The sequence below is a fragment of the Limulus polyphemus genome, unplaced genomic scaffold (assembly GCF_000517525.1).
Source record: "Limulus polyphemus unplaced genomic scaffold, Limulus_polyphemus-2.1.2 Scaffold3389, whole genome shotgun sequence".
Taxonomy (NCBI): domain Eukaryota; kingdom Metazoa; phylum Arthropoda; class Merostomata; order Xiphosura; family Limulidae; genus Limulus; species Limulus polyphemus.
The window spans coordinates 50,598-68,484 of NW_013668999.1; the positions used below are offsets into that span (position 1 = coordinate 50,598).

Sequence of the window (17,887 nt, forward strand, 5' to 3'; positions counted from 1 at the left end):
CAGCTGAGACAGTTTCATTTTTCTTAACTAGGGTGGTTGGGCTTTGGAATGGGTTGCCTTCAGATGTTGTAGAGGCAATAAATTTAAGTAAGTTTAAGAAAATGCTTGATAATTATATGAATGATCAGGGCTGGGTTTAAGATTATTATTTTTTTAATTATTTTAATTTAGTTTAGGGGATGGAACAGCTAAGATAGGTCCCATGTTGTATATTTGTTTGTTGAAAAGAAACTATTTGATAGGTAAATATGTATCTCAATTAAGAATATTAGCAAAGACAAAGTAAGCTAGCCTAACAGCATGTCATTGTGACAGATCAAGTAATGGATCACCAATAAATTTTTTAGTTTTTGCCATATTTGTTGTGATTTATAAACTCAGGTGGTGAGTACTACAATTGGCAAGATAATGTACCAAAAAAATATGTTAATGAATATTAATCAAATTTATACACACATATATATAGAATGGAACTTTAATGAATAAGAGAAATAATTTTAAATTCTAAGACAAAAGAAATAATTTTTTTTAAAACAATATCCCAATATTTTAGAAATTTCTAAATGTAAAAAAATGAGGAAAGTAACTCAAGTTGGTCTGGAATGGGTTAAACTGCTAGTAGCAATATGGTCATGTGATTATAACTTGGCAATTAACTTGATTAATCAATATAATCAATTGCTTATAAGCATAAATAACATTTATTAGTGTCACAAAATAATGATTAATCAAAATTATGATTGAGTAATGTCACAAGTATAATATAGTGTTTCTGATTATTACTGTTTTTGATTATTGCAACTATCCATTAACACACTCAATATGGGCTCGGTCAATTTGACCAACTATGTGACCTTTTTGTAATAGTTTAAAGTCTTTATAGATTTAATACTTATAACTCAATATAGTGTGTATATCTTAACGAAATTTGGCCGTCTTTCAGTTAATTTTACAAGTCTTTCACATTCAAAAAATATTTTTTAGTGAAGTATTTTTAATAAAATAAAATAAGGATTTGTCCATGAATATAGTGAATATTTGTTTTGAATAATCCGTGTGCAAAGTAATTTTCATGTTAAAATTAAAAATACTTTTCCTCATCTCAAAAATCTCAAATTTCCTTTGTGTAATCCCTAAAACCTACTAAATGCATTCCAAACGTTTTTTTTTTCTTTTCAGTAAAACATTATAGTTTATCTTTTATTTCCTCTACCCTATCTTAAAATGGGGTCGGTCAATTTGACTGACTTTGTAACCACCAAAAAAAAACAATTGAAATAAAACTAAATTAACCTTTTTTCTTCCTAGAATGACTTCAAATTGTAACATGAAACTGCATTTGTTTATCCTAAGTAGCTCTAAGTTCGTAACATAATACATCTATTTGTCATTAAATGTTATTGTTTTATTGCTTTTTGAATCTTGTCTAACTATTTTCCGTGCCATAAAAAGTTGTAAACCACTCGGAGAACGTGCAGGTAATGTTACACTATCGAATTACATTACCCATGAGCTACTTGCATGAACTATTTTGAATGTATTATTATTTATTTTACCTGATCTAGGCTTAATAACTTAAAAAGATCCGTATTTTTTTATTTTAGTTACTTTTATAATATTAGATAAAGAATAAATATGAAAAATGGGAAATAAAATACTAACTAATCTTCCTTTTCTTCTTGTCGTTGGGTTTTGAAGAGAGTTAACCCTAACTTTTTATAGTACTAATAGTTATGCATTTAATAATATTTATTTAATTAAATAATCACCAAAGAATATAAACTAACATGCAAAAGTAGACAAATTCCCTTACCTCTCAAAATATTTCTGGCTTTCTTACTATGTGACAAGAACCATTACAAATTCATTTAACCTAGTCGTTAACTTTCCCATGGGAATGAAGCATGTACTGTGAGTGAAATTGATGATTTTCTGTTCAGAAGACAACGTTATACAATACATCATTTGATAGATGAAAACCTTAACTTTCTATTGGTTATAGGTAATATATAATGAAATGTAAAAGAGAACTATCAACGAATTCTGAAAGAGAGGAATGTGACAGGTGAGTGTAGCAGTAGGGGTCTGATTTTCTATTGAATAGCTCTATAACCAAACAAAATTGGGACTAACAGTTATGGTTTGTCTGAGCAATAACAACTTTATAGAGAGTAATTTACGTTTAATTTTGTACATTTTCAAAGGATGATGACATGCTAAGACAAAATGCTAAGACTAGTGGAAATTCAGGATTTTTTTAAATATTGCCTTGTAGAATTAAGAACTTAAAACTTGTATACTATTAAAATATGGATTATTAGCACAGATTTTATGCTATTCTAATTGATATAACATAAACAAAAAGTAGTATAATAAAATTGTGAATGTTAGACACCAAAATCTTGTGTCATGCGCAATAAAGGATACTCGGGGCAATAGGATTAATTGAAATTATGATGGAATTAATGTCATGAACATAATAAACTAATCAGAAGTAGAGTTTCTGATTATTATTGTTTTTGGTTATTTCACCTATTCAAGTAATTAAAATATTCCATTTTTTGGTCTTAAGCCTAAAACGACACATTGGACTATGTAATCTAACCACTGTGAACATAAAAACTTGATTTGCAGCATTATAAGTTTATTTTGTAATTTTTTAGCTGTGTCATGTTGATAATTGATTAACGCTTTTGTGACGGGCTCGGTATAATATACAAGAGTTAAGTGCTTATGCTATAACTTAATGCAGTAAGTGTATTTTCATAAAATTTGGTAGAATTTTAGTAAAGATTACAAGTCTTTTTGTACATAAAAAATAAAAAAATTGTTAATGAAGTGTTTTTATTATAGACTTGCTTGTGAAAATATCGAGTCTGTTTTGTTACCAGTCCAAGTGCAAAGTCATTTTCATGTTATAACTGAAACACTTGTTTGTTCCAAAAATCTCTATTGTTTGTGTAATCTCTAAAACCTCCTAAATACATATCAACGTTTGTTTTCAGTAAAACTATATATTTTTTCTGATATTTTTTTTTATGTCAATTTAACCGGCCTCGTAACCACCATGAAAAATTTTGAAGTAAATTTAAATTATACTTTTTCATTCTAGAATGACTACAGATTATTACACAAAAACACAAATGCTTAGTCTAAATAGCTGAAATGTCCTAACATTATACGTTTATATATAATTATTATATTGACCTTTCAGCCATGCCTGGCTAACAATACAGAACTTACAATGCTGTGGAGCATGTGCACTCATGTTACCATATCCAATAATATAAAACTGGCCTTTAGTCTTTACAAAATGACCTGTCGTGGCTGTATTTGAGTGGACTAGTATTTTGTAAAATACATTCACATTTCAATTATTATACATTATTTATGTATATACATTAATACTATTTACAAGTAAGTTCTTAAACTTATTTTTTTAAAACATAGAAGAGTAAAAAAGAAGCAAACAATTCTCTTCCAGTTACAACCTTTGTACTCATTTGCTGCTTGTCGTGGGCTGCTAAGCCTTATGAAATTTCCCACATGGATGTAAAAAAAAAAATTTTTTTAGGTTTTATATATACATTTTAAATAACCCAATAAAATCATAAATTACTATATCGATACTATAGAATTCCACTATAATATATCAAGCATCTTAACTAAGCTGTATTTGGGTCTAAAAAAATAGGAAATTTCAAGCTCACTAAAGACTTTCCATATTATTTTAAATATTATGTGAAAAGAATGAGATTAACATGTCAAAGTGGCTGAGAAAACCACTAGGGGGATATTCTGAGCTTCGACTGGTTATTCATGTCATATATAGAAGTAATTGTGTAAAAGGGAGCAAGCATTTCCAGAAATGGAAAGAGGTGGGTGGGAGGCCACTGTGTTTGATTCAGTACATGAGCGATGTCTTAGCAAATAGAAAAGATAAGAGGTTCTTGCTTTATATTCTAGTTTAAATTCCTAATTCATACAAAATTATAGACTTTGTATTTTGACATCACAAACATCTAATTTGAACCACTGCTGCATTCAACATACCACGTGACACATGTTTAGTTGTTTTTATATTTTTCTTTTAAATAAGAAACTCACGTATAATACCAAAATTTGATTTATAATCTATAATTTGATTCCAAACTTATTGACATAAATTCATAAAATAGTAGTTCAATAAAATTTTGAATGCGAGTCAACTAACACGATGATATGGCCTTTGACATGTGACCCATCGGGATAAGGTTAAGGAATATTGACAATTAATTGATTAACAAATTTTACTAACCTTTCAGCTCTAAGTATGGAACTGCATTTTGAGTTTTGAAAGTAACTTGGAAGAAAGTGAATGTGTTATTATATTAAACTGCCAACCCTAATTACAGCTGGAGATATAAGTTTTGTCCTGATGCTGGATATCTATCTGAATATTCATCTACCAAATAGTTGATATATATATATATATATTATTCAAGTAATTTTATTAGTTTCACAAAACACTGGAACTATAGGACCTAAAATTACATGTAAAACTTTGGAACAAGGCAAAGAGCAACAATATTTTTACAGGGGATCATTTTTTGTTGTTGACCTTATATAATGTCTTAAACTGCTAGTAATGTTTTTCAACCAAGAAAAGGATTTTATAAGCAGTCTAGTCTCGTTTCGTCATGTGTAATGCTTCATTAAATTTCAACCTGTAATTGATCTTTAGTAGAAGTATAGTTTAAATTGAAGTGCAAATTGTGTGACTTGTTGAAATTCACATGTGCAAAGGAAAGATAGCTTCTATTACCTCAATGCACAATCTCCTGTAAAATTAATAAGCTAAAAATGAAACAAATTTGCTATGAACTTCAAAACTACTGGATATGATGCTGAAATTTGAGTGTGACTTCAAGTTCTAGGATATTTGGCAAACAACAAACTATGGAACAAGGAACATTAATGACAATCATGATGAAGAGTTACAGTCGGCAGTTGATGAAATGATTGCAGTGGCAAGGCTTAAATCTAACTTTCTGGGGACACTGGCATTAATAAAAAATTACCAGTTGTGTGTAAGTAGATACGATTAGTTAGCTAATGTGAACTTCCACAAAATGTCTTTTTTTTTTCATTTTGTATATTTTAAAATACAATCAAACTAGGTAGTTTTGTTTCTGATAATGATTACATTTCCTCGTATTAGAAAAGAAGGAAGATATAATAAAAAGAAACTTGAACTCTGTTTATACTTGATATTTAAACTTTTGGAAATTCCTTCAAAAGGTGTATAAGAAGAAAGCAATGTGCAACAATCTACCAGAAAAGGCATATTTATCAACTCTCACAGTGTGGTTTATCTTGCAGAATTTAGTACTTACAGCTAGCCAATAGTAATTTCAAACTTTGGTTAATCAACTGTATTCATTTGTTACTGAAGAAAGATTTGTTGTCTTGATGAAGAGAGTGCAACAACAGTACAAATTATCAAGCAAGAGGTCGTTTACTGACAAAAAATGTCATATATATATATATATATATATATGTATATATGATGCAAAGCTGAGTCACTGGTCAGATTACAAAAGTCAATATCATTTCTAAATATTGGCTTTCTTGTCACCTTCAACAAGAAAAATATTTGCCAGCTTAGAAAAGGAGTTCATACCATAACAATTGTTGTGATAAATGGCTTATATAAATGAATTTCCTGAAAAATTTTCTGATTTTACTATGGCTGTCATAACCCCCAAGATGAAAGTTGATAAAGTTTTCAACAAAATAGTGCCTATTTAAACCTTGTAACTTCAATGCAAGTGTTATTTCATCAAATTCAATCAGTGTTTTCTGAACTTCAGTTGAAATGGTGTGATATAATTGCCTGTGCCTCAGAAATCCTAGGCTATTGATCTAAACACGTAATGAAAGCTATTTTTGTTACTTTCAACATTAGTGACTTGTGTAGAGATTGGAACAAAGTAGTAAAAATTTAATCTGTTGAATTCTCAAAGAAAATCACAGGAAAGAAATGTAAAGTATATGTATAAATTGATATCAAATGTTTTAAAACGTATATTAAATGAAACCTTCAGATTAACAATTAAAAAAGTTGACTTATAATTTTGGCATGGTTAAAAACTACTGTACACTGGTGACTGCATACACACTAAAACTGCATGTAGTGTTTTAATCAAAACATATAAAATGTAAAGTTTATGGAAAAATCTTTATTGGAAAGTTTTACAAAAATATAAATAGATCTAAATTACAGTAATTAAAATTACAACAAAGGTAAGCATTTTCGTTTCTTAAAACCTATCACAAAGACTTCTTTTTTATTTTTGAAATAAAAATATTTTTCAGAAGTTGCATAATCTGTAGAAAACTCAAGGTTTCAAGGAATATCATCCAGTTTTTTGATTTTGCAATGCAGGAAAACTAATAGTACAGATGCATCATGGTATTTTCCTGAAAGTTGTACTGGTGATGCAACGTTCAAAAATCTAACAAGAGCTATTGTGACAAGTTTTAGTGATGCTAGATTGTCATGCAAGTCTTGTTTCTTTAATATGTAACAGCTTATGATGACTGAATGTTCTGAAATCTCTGTAAGGTGAAGTAGATCTCACATTAGCCAAGAGAAAGATTCTTACAATTTTAGGGGTTTATTTTTAGCATGTTTATAGTTATTATACTACATAATTATTTAAATATAACCTCAATAGAACATTCTATGAGATGTAAAGACAAGATGGAATTCAACATACTATTTCTATAAAAGGCTTTTTGGAACAAAAAGGAGAGATATATATGTGCAACTATCAACAATCTCAGCATTAATTTATTGTGGCTATTGGAAGCAAGTTAAAAAATGCTACATACTGTTTGAAAAAAAATACCAAAGTGCTTTATGTTAAAATTCCTAAAAACAAAATTTACAAAAAAAAAATAGGGTTGCTGATGACTATTTATGTAGTAAGAGAGATTAAAATAGGCTTGATTAGGGTGATATATATTAAGATGATTTCTTACAAAACTGGCATTCTCTTACCTTATTAAAGTTATTTCATTTCTTAGTTTAAGATTTGATTGTCATAAAGCCATAGTGCATGCATCGGAAAATATAAAAAACTGATTTTTGCATCCATACAAAATCTTGTATCTGAATCTTTTAGTAGTTTTGTAATCTTTATTAAAAACACTCCAACTTGTAGTATTAATACTATTGTGCATTAATACAGTTATGAATTAATTGACCTGTTTTAGTTTAGTAGGTTTTAGTCTATGTTCTTTCCTTGTATATATGAAAATGATCCAAATTTATGTTGAAAAGATACTGATATCCAGCAGTGACTTATTGAAGATATAATCTTCATTACAGCTAAAAAAAAAAAGCAGTTGGTACTAAAAATTGTTGATACTTATAATTGTGCCTGCTGTTCTTGACATTAGAAACATCTTGAGCTATCTAAAGTAAGAGTATTGAAAAATTTCGTACCAAGTATTAATTGTTATGAGTTAAAAAAAACCGAAACTTTTGGTACTAAACAAATTTTGAGAGTAACATGCACTTTCATGAAAAATGCTGCATATGGTAACAAATTGTGTATTGTTTGTTTGGTTATGTTAGTGAAAGAAAATAAGGGTTTAAACAAGTCTTTACAGGAACCAATATTGGATTGTCTTCCTTACTGCCAAAAGTTTTTTAGTTTTCACAATTTTAAAGAGCGTGTTTCAGAAAGATTATCAGATTTCTCTGGCCTTTAATTCCAGTTACCTAATGTAACATTTCACATGAATTTGGTCTTCTAGCTTTTTTATTTAATGCTGTATCATGGGTCTTTGCCACATATTTTTTGCTTAAAGGATTTTACCTATGGATTTAAACAGGCAAATAGTTAACTTTTTTCCCAATACCTACATATTCATGGTTATAAAAAGCATGTTTTTATTAATACACACATACTAAATAAAATTAATTATATAAGTAGTATTTGTTTTAAATATTAATGAATCAATATTTGTCCTGGTCAGTAACCTATTCAGTTACTAGAGTTTAAGTACTGATTACTTTATATCTTACATTTTGGCTGCTACACTGCTGCTGTCTTCAGCAAATTTGTGAGAAGAACTGTATGTGGTGGGATGAGCTGGTAAGTGATCCTGAATTTTGTTAGAAAGGCAGGTGTTTTTTCACTCTTCCAGGCTCTCACCCCTATTGTTGCTTGTTAGTTGGATGAAGGTTGTTGTTTTTTCTCTTGGGTGGTTCATATTTTTTATTTTAGTATTATTTTTAAAACAACAACAAAACTAATTAATAAATAGGTAGGAGTTAGGGATTAGTTGCGGATCTTGTAAGAAAAGCAGCTGTTTTTTCCACTTGTATCTGAGTTATAAATCCCATTTAGACTTGAATCAACAAGCAGTTTGAATGGTTGCAAGAAGGAAACTTAGGTTTTACTAACTTGTGCTAGGTTGACTATGTTATCAGTTAGTTGGATATGAAAGGCTTCTTTATTCTTGGTTTTTCTTAATGTGAATCAAAGATTTTAGCATTATTCCATATTATTCTATGATCTTTTTCTTGGAAAAACAAGTAATTAATTGGTAAATGAAATTAAGCTATTGTATAGGATACTAACCATGACAGTGATTGATACCTTAATGCCACAACCTACCATAAATATTTAAAAATGTTGTTTAGTAATAACAAAGTAGTTCAGATATTATATAAGATCTATGCTACATTCTTCGAGATGTAGATACAGACCTTATTTATGCAGTTTTCAAAGAAGATGTTACAACTTTTCAGTACGAGGCTTGCTTACAGATATTTTCTTGTATGCTCTGTTTCTGTAGTTTAATGTAATCAATGCATCTTATTTTTAAACCTCATTTATAAGTCTGTTTTCAAGGGAAGTGAGGGCCTTTGTATTATTATTATTTGTTGAATCAAAAATAAATGACATAGTTACAAAGTTACTGTAACATGATATTTATCCAAGAATAAAGTTTTGGTAAAGTATTGTTGGAATAAATAGTTTAATAAGGTAAGGTTGTATTGTTTTTGAAAGCTACACTGAAGCTTGGGTGCATTAAGCCTTGATGGTGATTTAAATCATCTTCCTCATCTAGCACTATATCAATAGGACCTCAGTATTATTGAGGACTTTGGGGACAGATTTCAACATTACCTTTTAAACTGTTATTTTTTTTGCCCAACATCTGTGAATCAATTGTATATTTTCTTGATGATTTGATTATGTTTGAGGAGACACTTGATATCTTGTGGAATGTATACAACACCAGTTCCAGGAATTATAGAAATGAATGGTGATCTAATACCTTGTTAAGTCATTCTAAATTAAATTAAGCCATATAGGGTATGAGAATGCAAAAGCAATTTCTGCTGGCTGGTGATAACTGTGATTAGAAATTTTAGAAAGAAACTGTATTCTCTCCTGATATATAAATAGAGAGTAAAAATAGCACACTCTTTTAGCATTTTGCAATGCTAAAAGAAAGGAAATTGTATTGTACATTAAGAATTTAAAAAAAAAAGAAATTTACAAAATCAATAAAATATTAAAAGTAAAATTCTTACAGTGACTCCGATCTTACCTCAGAAAACTTTTTTGAACTAAATAATAAAACTGATTTCTTGCTTTGTTACATTAATGTGATATTCAGGTACGCTGATTTCCAGCAGGTAATCAAAAACTTGCAACAACATAAGTGCTGGAAACATTAAATAAAGAATTAATTCAACACAAACAGCAAAGTAAAAACCAGCATTTACAAGTGGAAAAAAAAAATATTTCATAGTGGTATAAAGTTTAACAGAAATTGGATGGCTTTTTCCTTCATCTTGTGACTACTTACTGGCTGATGGGATAGGAGAGGCTTTCCAAATACATCATACAGGACAAGGACAGGAAGAATATTGTTATACTGTTCTTTGAAGTCAGACAAAGGGGTCTTGGTACAGTAACCCATAATCCTTAATCAGTAATCTACATCAACAACTATTCCCAGCAATTTGTACAAGTCTCTGTGCCACTCAAGCCTTGAGATGGTTTGCCCATCCTAGGGAATGAACATGAATAAAACTGGTACAAGGATGTCAAATTGTTACAGATCACTTGCACAGAAATTTATAAAACCTGAATAAACTTTACTATAGATATAATCTAAACTAGTTACAGAATGGTAAAATTAATAGTTATTTCAACTGTGACGATAGGAAATATGGATGGGTAATACATAATGGACATGATTATGAAAAGCTTCTTGATATTTTTTAGCATTGTTCTACTGTATTCAGTACCCACGGAACATTTAAATATGACAGGTGAAACAAGTTGCTATGATTTAAGGGAAACTTAAGGATTCAACTTTTTAAATACTAGTAAAACATTGTGTATGCTGAGCTAGCAGTTGTTATTATTGAAAATTTCATCAACACCTGAACAGTATTAAAGTAATTTTTGGATTTGTTAACTTTTAAACCCACAATTTTGTGTTTGTTCTGCTGGAAATATTTTCATGATGTCTTAATAATTATCACCATACCTTATAAAATTCCAATTTTCTTAATTTTATTTTTCTCTTTATCATCAGGGGTGATCACATGAAAAATTGTTGAGTAAATAGTTTCAAACCTCTCCCTGTTGGACATTTGGTGAAAGAAGGGTGTGTTGAGAGAGTGGTGGGTGGTGAAGTTTTGAATGTGACATTGTTGATGTTTATAATGGGTAAAGAGAGTCCAGTTAAAATACCTTGACTGTTTCTGAGTAAGTGTTTTCTTTGCAACTTGTGCTTTGGTGTATTTGTTGATATCAGTAATGAGAGCATTACTTACAACTTCTGTAAACAAAGCACTGATGCATTCAAGGGGCATTGAGTTATGATTGATGTCAGTGTGTACACCAGGATCACATGTATTATAAATTTTTACATTTTTCAAAATCTACTCTGTACTTTTGAAAAATAAGGATTAGTTATGTTTCAAAATTAGAGTTAGAAATAATTTATAACAAGGATGAATTAATTTTATTTAGAATGATTGCATTTTCTTTCATCTTTATATGATATTTTTCTTAAAATGTAGAATATTGCATCATTTGAAATTCAATAAAAATTTAATATAATTAAAAAGCTTTCAGAAAATTACGATGCAGTGTAAATATATTCCAACACAACCTCGTGTTTAGGGTTACCAGATTCCCATAGTGAAAAACAATGGAACTTTTATTTTTCTGTAGGTAGGGTGTGGCACTAGCAGCTCTGATACTGATTAAATTATGGTTACACATCTTTTACCATTTGCTAGATAGTGTTATGTTTACTACATCACTTTTTAAAACCATAAACAAATAAAATTTGTTTAAAGCTTATCTAGTTTCAAAAATAATAAATAAAAAACATACCTAAGATACTGCTGCTTTTTTTTCCCCATAGCTGGGTAGTTCTAATCTAAATTCCTGTGGCTACCCAAAGACAGATTAGGTTAAGAAAACAGCAGAGAGGGGAGGGAACACTGTATTGTGTGATCTGCCAGTGTCAGATGATTCATCAAGTAAAATTTAAAGGAGTGTTATATAATGACAACCCATTCCTATCAAACTAACACTGAGGTTTAGAAAAACTGGAATATTTTATACTTTCACTGTTTCTGATCAAGGCAGAAATAATAAGTCTAAATGGACGTCTGGTAACTGTGTGCGCGAAATGCTGTAAACCATTTCATGTTATTCTAGAATTTCATTATTACAGGTTTAATTCTAAATTTGAACTACTGATCTCTATTACTATTAATGCTGACTGTGAACTGTAATAGCTAAGAATTGAAGTATGGTAAACTTTTTTTTGCCTTATTTTATCCAAGTGTATTTGATTATTAAAGCTTGAACTTTAATTTAATATCAAATCAGTATTAAAAATGATAAGACACTTCAAGTAAAATCCAATTGAGGCAGCAAATTTACAAAACTATGTACATATAGAGGCATACCATTTTAAGTGTATATTCATATAAACTACATCTAGGTTTTCTTTAATAAATAAATAACTCTCTAAGCCTAAAATTTAAAAACGTGATTTTGCAATGATTTCTTACTTATAATAATGCTTTAAAAATAATGTTTCTGTTTTTTTTATAATGCAAGTAAGTTTAGGCTGTTAAAGTAAATTATTAATGTATAACAAATCTTAACAGGATTAAGATATCTAGTTGTTGACAAGAATTATAGTAATTATAATTTTTCACATTTTAAAGAAATTGGTCAATTTTTAATAATTTTAGCAATGAACATAAAAGCAAAAGCTGGTAAATAATTACTAGTGATGCAAAGTTTCAGAACACATTACCTTTAGTTATTAAAGCAGAAGCAAGTGTATATAATGCATTGATTGTTGCAGCACATTAACAGTATTACTGTAAATCTACATCTACTTTAATAACTTAAAATATTTCTTTGCAACTCTGAAGGTGAAATTTTGGACTTCATAAATGCAACGTCACTAAAGGCACTAGGTTTTTAGTTGTTGATTTCCACTGTTGTGTAGAACAGGCAAATTGAGTAGATAATAGCACAGTATGTTTACATTAGGGAGAGGTTGTATAGTTATCCAAGCAATTTTGATGTGTTAAATAGAGTGTATGCATTTTAAAGTTCATTCACTCTTATATAAAGCATTTTTATATTATGTATGTTAATGATGGAAAAAAAAATATATTTGTATATTTTATTTTTGAGACATTAATATATTTTCATTTCACAAGTTCCCACTTCTCTTTTTTTTTTGTTTCTTTTTCATCACAATGCTCAAGTACTGCATCCTGATTTATATTGAGCATTTTCCTAGTTTATAATAAATAAGGATGATTAAGTACCACAAGTTCTTATATTCAGAAAAATATAATAGTAAAATGTTAATTTAAATTAGTGGTAGTTCTAATTTGGCATTTGAATTTAAGAAATGTAACAGACTGTTGGGGTGGGGGATAGGTATTTGTCTTGATGTTTCCAAGATCGGCAATTTGTATTTAACAGGATTACAAAGCTATTTCACTAAATGTAATCAACATTCTTTTAGATAAAAATAAAGTTATGTTAACCTCGACTGACCATCACATAAGCATTGATGTATCATATTTAGGTTTTAGTATTATTACAGTGAGAATCTCATTCATGACAATAAAGATTTAGATATTCTATTATGTTTCTAATATTTAGATAATACATATACATGTGTGTATCATTAATCCTTTTGCTGAGTAGCTTGGATTTATCCCACGGCTACCAAAAAAAGGTTCCGTCTACTGCAACATGAGGGAATATCCCCCTATACTTGAAACAATTGCCAAACGTGTGCCATTTGTGTTGTACACTATGAAACCTGGATGTTTATATGCCTCATTAGTCATTACAAAATTGTCAACTTTGCAGGAACACATATGGAATCTATATAAATACAGCTTCTTTATATCTTGGATATTGTTATCTAAATAATTTGTTTTATATTTTGTAATGATTTTGGCCTCTTATTGACCTAGTTTTGTCTATATTTATGCCATTTACTGAAGAACACTTAATTTTCCTCAATGTTTTGTTAAAATCATTATTCACTATCCAATACAGTTTTCAAGGAATGTTATTGTCAGATATAGAAAATACAGCTTCTTTCAATGTTGAAAAATAATAGAAAGGGTTAAATTCATAATTTTATTTTTTTAGTGAATAATTGACAATTTCTAGTAATCAGCCTGAAAATTAATTGTGCAGTGAAAAGTTTAAACAATACAGTACATAATGTTATTAAGTAAAATATTATTTGTAACAAAATAAGTTAATGGAAATTCTTTTCTGACATAATTTTTTAATCATGAAATTGTGTAAACTGGGTAAATATATGATGCTTTCAACTGACTTTTTGATGGATACAACTCTTTTTCACCATCTTTTGGAAGGAGAATTAGATGTTAGTATTTTTTTAAGCCATTAGTTGTCCATTCCAATCCACCCTTCATTCTAAATGAACATCAAACGTTTTTTTTTATATAACTTTATACTTTTTTCTTTACCCTAACAATAACTGTAGCAAAATCATTAATGTAGAATGAAGTGAAAAGTTGAGAAGTATGAAGTAAAAATCAGTTTTTGTTTTTTCTAGAATGACTGCAGATGTTACAATTATTTATACTAACAGTCTCAGCTTATCACCTTTTCACAACTGCATCTACATCTTGGTACAGTTAATACCAGATAAGATCTGTGTTTGACCAGATAACAGATTTAGGTTACTATTATTTTAACATATTCATAAGTGTAGTATTCATAATCCAAAATTATTTTAAGCTTTATAACCAGTAAGATTTAAGGAAATTAACTGTGAATAAAGTTGGAATAGATTATGACATACACAATATATAATTACAGTTATTTGCTAATTAGATCCACTAATCTGACCAATGTACAAATCATTAGTATACATAGATACAAAAATACCAAAATTTGTAAAAAAAAAAAAAAATAAGCAGTAGCTGTTTACAGTTGTGGAATGTTCATACAATTTTCTTAAAGAATAAGGGAACTTTGGAAACCAACTTCTTCACATTAGTTGTTTAACTTTTAATTAGTTTGACATTAGAGATAAATGACTTTCAGTACAATAGATTCAACAGCAGTAAGATATAGAAAGTAAAGACTTGTATAAAAAAATTAATTATAAACAGTGGAATGTACAACAATTCATAGTATTAAAAGATAAGAGGGACTAGTAATACCACGGTATACTATTTGTATAATGAAATGTCATATACAGTATCTTTTGAAAGGTGGCATAACAAAGATAGTTTATTTCTTTATTGGATTAAGAAATTAAAAAAAAAAGTGTAGTCATTTGAAAAAGTATGGTATTGTATAAAATTTCCAATTCCACATTTAAATTTGCCAGAGAATTAAATAAACTTGGTGTTCAAAATATGGTGGGAATTTTTTTGTGGAGAATATGGTAATTTTTAAGATGTCTTTGAAATTTTGATATATAGGACAAATTTTACTTTAATGAACTATGAGTATTAAACTTTGGAATATTAATATATGTTAGAAAAATAAAATTTATACATTTGAAGTTTTAAGTGTCTGTTTTATTTAAAAAAATTTGAATATTTTACAGGCAGTACTAATTCTAAGTAATATGCATTCTTTATAGTGAAAAACAAAAGCATCTTTCCAGGATAAATGGTGTATAAATAAGTTTAGTAGTGTCAAAGAAATCTAGAAAGTTTGGTGGAATAATATTGTCAATATAATTAGCATGTAAAGCATTATTATAATCTGTCTTACTAAATTTTAACAATGAAAATTGACATTAAATACAGATCAGCAGCTTAAGAAACATTATGGTCACTAAACCAAAGCATTGATTTATCAGAATTGTTTAAAAATCAGTGGATATTGCTGATGAAAATTTTTTATATATTGCCTGAAAAATATTTAGTTTTTCTTTATACTGTGTAGTTACAGAAGATAATCAACAAATTAGCTGTTTCTTTCTTTGATAATTTATCAGTTAGAACTGATAAATCATTAGTAGTTGCTTTTTCTGGCACTGGCTATGAATCTGTATTTTTGTATTAAGGGAATCCAGAATAATGTAGATATTACATTATTACACTTTATTAAGGATATCAAAATTTGGTATCACTTTAATATATTCCTGTATGATACTGCATTGGTTTTAGTGTGTGTCTATGTTACAGTGCTTGAGAGTATTGGGATTTGTAAAACATTTTACAAATGAAAACCGTGTTTGAAGCTTTATTGGTAGGGATGATAACACTATTGTTTTAAGTTTCTAAATATTTAGGATTTTTTTACAATAGGGTTACTTCATTTGATTCATGTATTTTTGTTGGTTGTATTAGTATTTCTTAAATTTTACTAAAATCCTGTACTTTAACCTAAATTTTTTACTCACCTTTATATGTTACATCAGACACCTTAATTAATCATACAGGTAAGCACTGAGATTATCTTGCTGAGTTCATTTCCCTTTGTTTTTTGGTGAAAAGTCATTTAAAGATTAATCTTTTACAATATTCCTGCTCTCTGCTATGTGTGCTATATGTTATTAACCATATTAATTCTAGTTTCTTTGTCTTTCTTCATATTTAACTTTATTTTGCTACATTGTGCTTGTAGTGAGGTTTATCCATCTCCTTATATAATATGCTGAGTTACTACCCACGCTTCTAATGTAATTAAAGGATAACAAGGGACCTATTGATCCATATAGCAAACTAAATTTGAAAATTAAAACACTCAAAGCCAGACCTTATCATACAAATATTTATAAAGCCTTCCCTTAAAACTCTCTTAAACTATATATATATTTGAATGCAACCCATTCCAAAGGCTAACCACCCTATTAGAAAAATATAGCTGTCTTAACTGAAATCCTTCCTATGCTGCCAGAATTCATACTTGTGTTCCTTAGTTCTACCATTCTCACCATTAAATATGAAAAAAAAATAGATGATGCATTAATTCCCTTAAGTCTTAAACACCTCAGTTAGATCATCTGTTTGATGTATCCTATTTAAAGCTATGGCTATTGTAAATCAAGTTGTTTCATGTTCTAAGAATTTAGACCTTCTGAAAGAGGTGTTTCTTTTTCACAATAATGTCTCACATGTGTGATTGTTATTTCAGAATCATTAATGCCTAAGAAGCCTTACTCTAAGATCAGCATTCCCTCTAGGCTGCATCGCTGCACAACCACCAATCAAGTGCCATGCATTTAATTATTTCAGACACGCACATCCTCAGTAATGGTGAGGAGCCTCAACACATTGATAGCATTAATAACCATGGAAGTCAATAGACCTAAAGCTCAAATAACTAACTGGTAGCATTGCAAAGCAGCCTAATGATCCAGTAGGGTCGATGGTCTAAAAATACCGCTACCCTTTAAAAACCTTGTAGCACATCCACACATTGCCTTGATACTGGTGCACATGAAAAAATTCATTCCACATACGAATTGAAAAAATTAGAGGGAATATTGTCTAAGATTCCTTCAGTATGCTATTCCATTTCTTGATTTACATACAAAAGAATGATATATTCTATACTGATTTCTCTTCTATATTTATCACTTGTTGATATGATAATTTGTATTTACTACATAATTGATTTGATACTGTGTATTTATCATCTGTAATGATTCTTTGTGTAATTACTTCAAAACTAAATATTATGTATTTTGTTTATTAGTTATTGGTATAATAATAATATGTAGTTAATATCATAACTAGTTGGGAACCCTGTTTTTCTGTATGTAAAACTGAAATTAGATGGATAACTTGCTTGCGTTTTGATGTCCAAATAACATTATTTTTAGGTAATAACATGCAGCTTTGTTTGAGTAATTTTTCCTAGTACAGATTGTTGTGACATTTAACTTTCACAGTACATTTCCCAAAACTATTAAGAACGTTACCAGTTACATCAATTTTTTTTCTGCCAGCTTATACTAAAACCTTTAATTTTTGTACCTTATAGTGAAACTGAACCTGCAGTGGCCAGAATGAAATTATTTTGTTACGTGGTGGTTTATTTTTTCTTGGGTAAATAATTCAGGAATATTTTTCTAGAAAATAACTTTCCTTCACCGAGTTTAAGTGGCATTTTGTAGTATTAACAAGTAGGACTTTTAAGTTGGATAATAACCTATGTATATTGATATAACAGGTTGTATAGTCATGCTCTTTTTTTACATGTGATCAACAAATGCTTTACACTTACCTTTTATGAAAGAGACAATTATAGATGCATAGAACTTTATATTTCATTTAGTAAACTATATCTTATCAATTTCACTTGCT

At 28.9% G+C, this 17,887-nt stretch overlaps 1 protein-coding gene across 4 annotated transcripts in view; it reads left to right on the forward strand.

The window, feature by feature from the left end:
- The window catches only part of LOC106469273 (RNA-binding protein 12-like), a 61,884-nt gene that overhangs the window by 5,654 nt on the left and 38,343 nt on the right, over nucleotides 1-17,887 (forward strand). The window contains exon 2 of one of the 4 annotated variants that reach the window (XM_022397747.1): nucleotides 2,003-2,065. The exons of 2 other annotated variants lie outside the window; for them this stretch is intronic. The gene's annotated coding sequence lies outside the window, so the exon portion shown is untranslated. Of the gene's footprint in view, nucleotides 1-2,002; nucleotides 2,066-7,543; nucleotides 7,555-17,887 lie in introns of those variants that run through there. One more of the 4 variants, XM_022397746.1, reaches the window with a different exon arrangement.